This window comes from Schistocerca americana, unplaced genomic scaffold (genome assembly GCF_021461395.2).
Source record: "Schistocerca americana isolate TAMUIC-IGC-003095 unplaced genomic scaffold, iqSchAmer2.1 HiC_scaffold_177, whole genome shotgun sequence".
Taxonomy (NCBI): Eukaryota; Metazoa; Arthropoda; class Insecta; order Orthoptera; family Acrididae; genus Schistocerca; species Schistocerca americana.
In genome coordinates this window covers 27501-35000 of record NW_025725864.1, presented here as the reverse complement: position 1 = coordinate 35000, position 7500 = coordinate 27501, and the positions used below count along the sequence as shown (strand labels likewise).

Here is a 7500-nt window from a genome sequence, read left to right as displayed (position 1 = left end):
CCGACTTCCATGGCCACCGTCCTGCTGTCTTAAGCAACCAACGCCTTTCATGGTTTCCCATGAGCGTCGATTCGGGCGCCTTAACTCGGCGTTTGGTTCATCCCACAGCGCCAGTTCTGCTTACCAAAAGTGGCCCACTTGGCACTCCGATCCGAGTCGTTTGCTCGCGGCTTCAGCATATCAAGCAAGCCGGAGATCTCACCCATTTAAAGTTTGAGAATAGGTTGAGGTCGTTTCGGCCCCAAGGCCTCTAATCATTCGCTTTACCGGATGAGACTCGTACGAGCACCAGCTATCCTGAGGGAAACTTCGGAGGGAACCAGCTACTAGATGGTTCGATTAGTCTTTCGCCCCTATACCCAGCTCCGACGATCGATTTGCACGTCAGAATCGCTACGGACCTCCATCAGGGTTTCCCCTGACTTCGTCCTGGCCAGGCATAGTTCACCATCTTTCGGGTCCCAACGTGTACGCTCTAGGTGCGCCTCACCTCGCAATGAGGACGAGACGCCCCGGGAGTGCGGAGGCCGCCGCCCCGTGAAGGGCGGGGAAGCCCCATCCTCCCTCGGCCCGCGCAAGGCGAGACCTTCACTTTCATTACGCCTTTAGGTTTCGTACAGCCCAATGACTCGCGCACATGTTAGACTCCTTGGTCCGTGTTTCAAGACGGGTCGTGAAATTGTCCAAAGCTGAAGCGCCGCTGACGGGAGCGATTATTCCGCCCGAGAGCATCCCGAGCCAACAGCGGCGCGGGTCCGGGGCCGGGCCAGGTAGGTCCGTCATCCGGGAAGAACCGCGCGCGCTTGCCGGGAGCCCGAGCGCCCAAAGGGGCGAATCGACTCCTCCAGATATACCGCCGGGCAGCCAGCCAGGACACCGGGGCTCTGCCCAACAGACGCGAACCGAGGCCCGCGGAAGGACAGGCTGCGCACCCGGGCCGTAGGCCGGCACCCAGCGGGTCGCGACGTCCTACTAGGGGAGAAGTGCGGCCCACCGCACACCGGAACGGCCCCACCCCGCGGCGAGTGGAAAGGCAACCGGACACGACCCCGCCGCGGATTGCTCCGCGCGGGCGGCCGGCCCCATCTGCCGAGGGCGGAGGCCTGTGGCCGGATGGGCGTGAATCTCACCCGTTCGACCTTTCGGACTTCTCACGTTTACCCCAGAACGGTTTCACGTACTTTTGAACTCTCTCTTCAAAGTTCTTTTCAACTTTCCCTCACGGTACTTGTTCGCTATCGGTCTCGTGGTCATATTTAGTCTCAGATGGAGTTTACCACCCACTTGGAGCTGCACTCTCAAGCAACCCGACTCGAAGGAGAGGTCCCGCCGACGCTCGCACCGGCCGCTACGGGCCTGGCACCCTCTACGGGCCGTGGCCTCATTCAAGTTGGACTTGGGCTCGGCGCGAGGCGTCGGGGTAGTGGACCCTCCCAAACACCACATGCCACGACAGGCGGCAGCCTGCGGGGTTCGGTGCTGGACTCTTCCCTGTTCGCTCGCCGCTACTGGGGGAATCCTTGTTAGTTTCTTTTCCTCCGCTTAGTAATATGCTTAAATTCAGCGGGTAGTCTCGCCTGCTCTGAGGTCGTTGTACGAGGTGTCGCACGCCACACCGCCAGCCGGCTGTGCACGCTACCGAGTAAGTACCGGTATGCGAACCGCCAGGCGACGGGCGCGCATCGCACGTTTCAGGAGGCGCGGCCGGCCCCACAGGCGGCCGCGACGCTCCCAGGTCTGCGAAGCGGGGCAAACGCCGCGCGCTTCAGTATACGTAGCCGACCCTCAGCCAGACGTGGCCCGGGAACGGAATCCATGGACCGCAATGTGCGTTCGAAACGTCGATGTTCATGTGTCCTGCAGTTCACATGTCGACGCGCAATTTGCTGCGTTCTTCATCGACCCACGAGCCGAGTGATCCACCGTCCTGGGTGATCTTTTCTTAGTTTCCACTGTCTCTTTCAAGACAGTTGCATAGGCGGGACGTAGGCGTGTGGCGGCCCCTGTTCAAGCGTTCTGTGTCCAACGGCCTCACGGCCGATGGGCGTCGTACGGCTCCACACCGGAGCGGACAGGCAGTCGGGCGAAAGTCATTCAAAACCGGCGCCAGGCGCCAGGTGCCGCAGGCCAGCCGCTCCAGCGCTTCAGCGCTCGTACCACACAACATTGGCGTTAGTTTTGAGAAGCACGCGTGGTTCCGCACGCGGCGCACGGCTACTGCGAGCCGTACAGGTAGCGTGTTGCGCGACACGACACGCACATCGAACGACATGCAGTCTAGTCGGTAATGATCCTTCCGCAGGTTCACCTACGGAAACCTTGTTACGACTTTTACTTCCTCTAAATGATCAAGTTTGGTCATCTTTCCGGTAGCATCGGCAACGACAGAGTCAATGCCGCGTACCAGTCCGAAGACCTCACTAAATCATTCAATCGGTAGTAGCGACGGGCGGTGTGTACAAAGGGCAGGGACGTAATCAACGCGAGCTTATGACTCGCGCTTACTGGGAATTCCTCGTTCATGGGGAACAATTGCAAGCCCCAATCCCTAGCACGAAGGAGGTTCAGCGGGTTACCCCGACCTTTCGGCCTAGGAAGACACGCTGATTCCTTCAGTGTAGCGCGCGTGCGGCCCAGAACATCTAAGGGCATCACAGACCTGTTATTGCTCAATCTCGTGCGGCTAGAAGCCGCCTGTCCCTCTAAGAAGAAAAGTAATCGCTGACAGCACGAAGGATGTCACGCGACTAGTTAGCAGGCTAGAGTCTCGTTCGTTATCGGAATTAACCAGACAAATCGCTCCACCAACTAAGAACGGCCATGCACCACCACCCACCGAATCAAGAAAGAGCTATCAATCTGTCAATCCTTCCGGTGTCCGGGCCTGGTGAGGTTTCCCGTGTTGAGTCAAATTAAGCCGCAGGCTCCACTCCTGGTGGTGCCCTTCCGTCAATTCCTTTAAGTTTCAGCTTTGCAACCATACTTCCCCCGGAACCCAAAAGCTTTGGTTTCCCGGAGGCTGCCCGCCGAGTCATCGGAGGAACTGCGGCGGATCGCTGGCTGGCATCGTTTATGGTTAGAACTAGGGCGGTATCTGATCGCCTTCGAACCTCTAACTTTCGTTCTTGATTAATGAAAACATACTTGGCAAATGCTTTCGCTTCTGTTCGTCTTGCGACGATCCAAGAATTTCACCTCTAACGTCGCAATACGAATGCCCCCGCCTGTCTCTATTAATCATTACCTCGGGTTCCGAAAACCAACAAAATAGAACCGAGGTCCTATTCCATTATTCCATGCACACAGTATTCAGGCGGGCTTGCCTGCTTTAAGCACTCTAATTTGTTCAAAGTAAACGTGCCGGCCCACCGAGACACTCACTCAAGAGCACCCTGGTAGGATTGCAACGGGGTCCGCCTCGGGACGCACGAGCACGCACGAGGCGCGTCGCACGCCTTCGGCTCGCCCCACCGGCAGGACGTCCCACGATACATGCCAGTTAAACACCGACGGGCGGTGAACCAACAGCGTGGGACACAAATCCAACTACGAGCTTTTTAACCGCAACAACTTTAATATACGCTATTGGAGCTGGAATTACCGCGGCTGCTGGCACCAGACTTGCCCTCCAATAGATACTCGTTAAAGGATTTAAAGTGTACTCATTCCGATTACGGGGCCTCGGATGAGTCCCGTATCGTTATTTTTCGTCACTACCTCCCCGTGCCGGGAGTGGGTAATTTGCGCGCCTGCTGCCTTCCTTGGATGTGGTAGCCGTTTCTCAGGCTCCCTCTCCGGAATCGAACCCTGATTCCCCGTTACCCGTTACAACCATGGTAGGCGCAGAACCTACCATCGACAGTTGATAAGGCAGACATTTGAAAGATGCGTCGCCGGTACGAGGACCGTGCGATCAGCCCAAAGTTATTCAGAGTCACCAAGGCAAACGGACCGGACGAGCCGACCGATTGGTTTTGATCTAATAAAAGCGTCCCTTCCATCTCTGGTCGGGACTCTGTTTGCATGTATTAGCTCTAGAATTACCACAGTTATCCAAGTAACGTGGGTACGATCTAAGGAACCATAACTGATTTAATGAGCCATTCGCGGTTTCACCTTAATGCGGCTTGTACTGAGACATGCATGGCTTAATCTTTGAGACAAGCATATGACTACTGGCAGGATCAACCAGGGAGCTGCGTCAACTAGAGCTGAGCAGCCGGCCGCCCGGGAGTGTGTCCCGGGGGCCCGCGCGAACACGCAAGCGTCCGCTCAATTATTCTGCAAACAGGAGGAGGCTGAGCTCCCCTGCACAATACACCTCGAAACCCTCTCAGGTCCCGGCGGCGCGCAGCGCCGTCCTAAGTACTTGGTCGGGTTCGAGAGAGGCGCAATCGCCCGGAGTTTGGCGAGTAGACGCTTTAGGTGCGACCACCCGTGCTCCCAACTGAGCTTGCCGCTGCCGACAGAGGCCCGGGAGCGTGCTGTCGTGGCATTGCCGGCGGGAGACAACACGCGCCACCTACGGTGACCGGCAGCTCCAACGCCAGCGCCACAGAAGGACAAAAGCCCCACTTGGGTGCCGAAGCGAACTCTCCCAGCACAGCGCACGCGCCAACACGTCCGCACAGCTGCGATACAAACCACCTGCGAGAACCGCAGAGGCGACCGAGCAGCAGACGGCGTCGCGGCGCCGAGCGCCGGGCGGCGGCGCATCCTCAGCGCACACAGTCCTCAATCGGACCAGCACACTGCAGATGTCCACCGCGCTTCGCACCGGGCCCGCGAGGACCTACTTTGGCCGCACGGCGCCGCGTGCAGGGTGCGCCGGCGCGCAGCTGCGCCGCCTGCCGCCTCCGTCGGCCGGCGCGCCTGCCACTGGCCGCCCCCACCAGCCGGCTGTAGCGCGTGCGCCCACGCACCGCGCGGCCAGCACGCCGGGAGGCCCCCCCTCACCGGCCGGGGACGGTCCCACCCAGCCACCGCCGCGTATCGCTTCACACCCAGATGCCATTCACGTTCGTGGGCATGGTGGGTATCGCTGGAACAACCGGTTGGTAGCTCAACCGATCGTCGCCATCACTGATTCACCTCTAGCGAGAACAACCGCACCACAACGGTTTACCAGTTGTTCATTTGCATAACGTCACCAGCAAACGTAGGCGTCCATCGCCATTTGCAAATTCAACGATTGTTGCATGCCTGTGTCAGGTGTCACGACACACTATGTCTGCCCACATACACGCAACAACATGTGCACGCTTCGCGAACACGTGGAAGGTGGCCCCCGTACGTATGCGATGTCCATTGCGCGAACGACTGTCAACCGGCCTCTGTCGCATGTCGCAGATGTGGAACGCAGTGCACCATGCTATCACGGTGTGTGAGAAGAGACGACTACGTCTGACAACACGCGCCACTACATCAACAGACGGCTCATGCTGATCGCCATCCAGGGCATACCACACTGCAATCCAGCTCTTATAGGGAGACGACACGTAGCTGAGTGCACAACATTTGGACCGCATGGTTCGCCGTTGTTGGCGCAGTCGTTGTACGGTCACATGTACCACGATGTATCATTCAGTACATGAGGACCAATGTGCAGTACAGTGTGTGATTTGGACGTACAACATCAGCGGACAGTTGACACAGGCCGTACCACAGCGTAGGCTAAGTGCTTCGCACATGCGAATGCCAATGAACAACTGCAAATGCCAATGAACAACTGCAAAGGGCATTGAGCATGTACGTCCTGCTGCCATCCACATTACAGTGTATAGCTGCAAGGTGTTTAACATGAAGCGATACACTGGGGACCGGGCAGTGCGAGTAGCAAACTATATTGCGGGGGTTGCAGTTAGGCAACACTACACTAATTTAACGCGTCGTATGACAATTACAGAGCAGGTTAAGGCCCAACGTGTGTTGGGTTAAGGCCCAACGTGTGTTGGGTTAAGGCCCAACGTGTGTTGGGTTAAGGCCCAACGTGTGTTGGGTTAAGGCCCAACGTGTGTTGGGTTAAGGCCCAACGTGTGTTGGGTTAAGGCCCAACGTGTGTTGGGTTAAGGCCCAACGTGTGTTGGGTTAAGGCCCAACGTGTGTTGGGTTAAGGCCCAACGTGTGTTGGGTTAAGGCCCAACGTGTGTTGGGTTAAGGCCCAACGTGTGTTGGGTTAAGGCCCAACGTGTGTTGGGTTAAGGCCCAACGTGTGTTGGGTTACGTTAAGGGGCAATGTGGGTTACGTTAAGGGGCAATGTGGGTTACGTTAAGGGGCAATGTGGGTTACGTTACGGCGCAATATAGGTTACGTTACGGCGCAATATAGGTTACGTTAAGGCGCAATATCGGTTACGTTAAGGCGCAATACAGGTTACGTTAAGGCGCAATACAGGTTACGTTAAGGCGCAATACAGGTTACGTTAAGGCGCAATACAGGTTACGTTAAGGCGCAATACAGGTTACGTTAAGGCGCAATACAGGTTACGTTAAGGCGCAATACAGGTTACGTTAAGGCGCAATACAGGTTACGTTAAGGCGCAATACAGGTTACGTTAAGGCGCAATGCAGGTTACGTTAAGGCGCAATGCAGGTTACGTTAAGGCGCAATACAGGTTACGTTAAGGCGCAATACAGGTTACGTTAAGGCGCAATACAGGTTACGTTAAGGCGCAATACAGGTTACGTTAAGGCGCAATACAGGTTACGTTAAGGCGCAATACAGGTTACGTTAAGGCGCAATACAGGTTACGTTAAGGCGCAATACAGGTTACGTTAAGGCGCAATACAGGTTACGTTAAGGCGCAATACAGGTTACGTTAAGGCGCAATACAGGTTACGTTAAGGCGCAATACAGGTTACGTTAAGGCGCAATACAGGTTACGTTAAGGCGCAATACAGGTTACGTTAAGGCGCAATACAGGTTACGTTAAGGCGCAATACAGGTTACGTTAAGGCGCAATACAGGTTACGTTAAGGCGCAATACAGGTTACGTTAAGGCGCAATACAGGTTACGTTAAGGCGCAATACAGGTTACGTTAAGGCGCAATACAGGTTACGTTAAGGCGCAATACAGGTTAGGTTAAGGCGCAATACAGGTTAGGTTAAGGCGCAATACAGGTTAGGTTAAGGTACGACATAGGTTAGGTTAAGGTACGACATAGGTTAGGTTAAGGTACGACATAGGTTAGGTTAAGGTACGACATAGGTTAGGTTAAGGTACGACATAGGTTAGGTTAAGGTACGACATAGGTTAGGTTAAGGTACGACATAGGTTAGGTTAAGGTACGACATAGGTTAGGTTAAGGTACGACATAGGTTAGGTTAAGGTACGACATAGGTTAGGTTAAGGTACGACATAGGTTAGGTTAAGGTACGACATAGGTTAGGTTAAGGTACGACATAGGTTAGGTTAAGGTACGACATAGGTTAGGTTAAGGTACGACATAGGTTAGGTTAAGGTACGACATAGGTTAGGTTAAGGTACGACATAGGTTAGG

General features: G+C 55.5%; 2 non-coding genes and 1 pseudogene across 2 annotated transcripts; all 3 read right to left on the bottom strand.

The window, feature by feature from the left end:
* LOC124571599 overlaps positions 1-1591 on the bottom strand; it is a 4786-nt pseudogene extending 3195 nt beyond the window's left edge.
* Positions 1592-1779: 188 nt separating this feature from the next.
* Positions 1780-1934, bottom strand: LOC124571627. The gene has a single exon (XR_006971946.1). It is a non-coding gene; the product is annotated as a 5.8S ribosomal RNA (ribosomal RNA).
* Positions 1935-2285: 351 nt separating this feature from the next.
* Positions 2286-4195, bottom strand: LOC124571629. The gene has a single exon (XR_006971948.1). It is a non-coding gene; the product is annotated as a small subunit ribosomal RNA (ribosomal RNA).
* Between the last annotated feature and the right edge of the window lie 3305 nt (positions 4196-7500).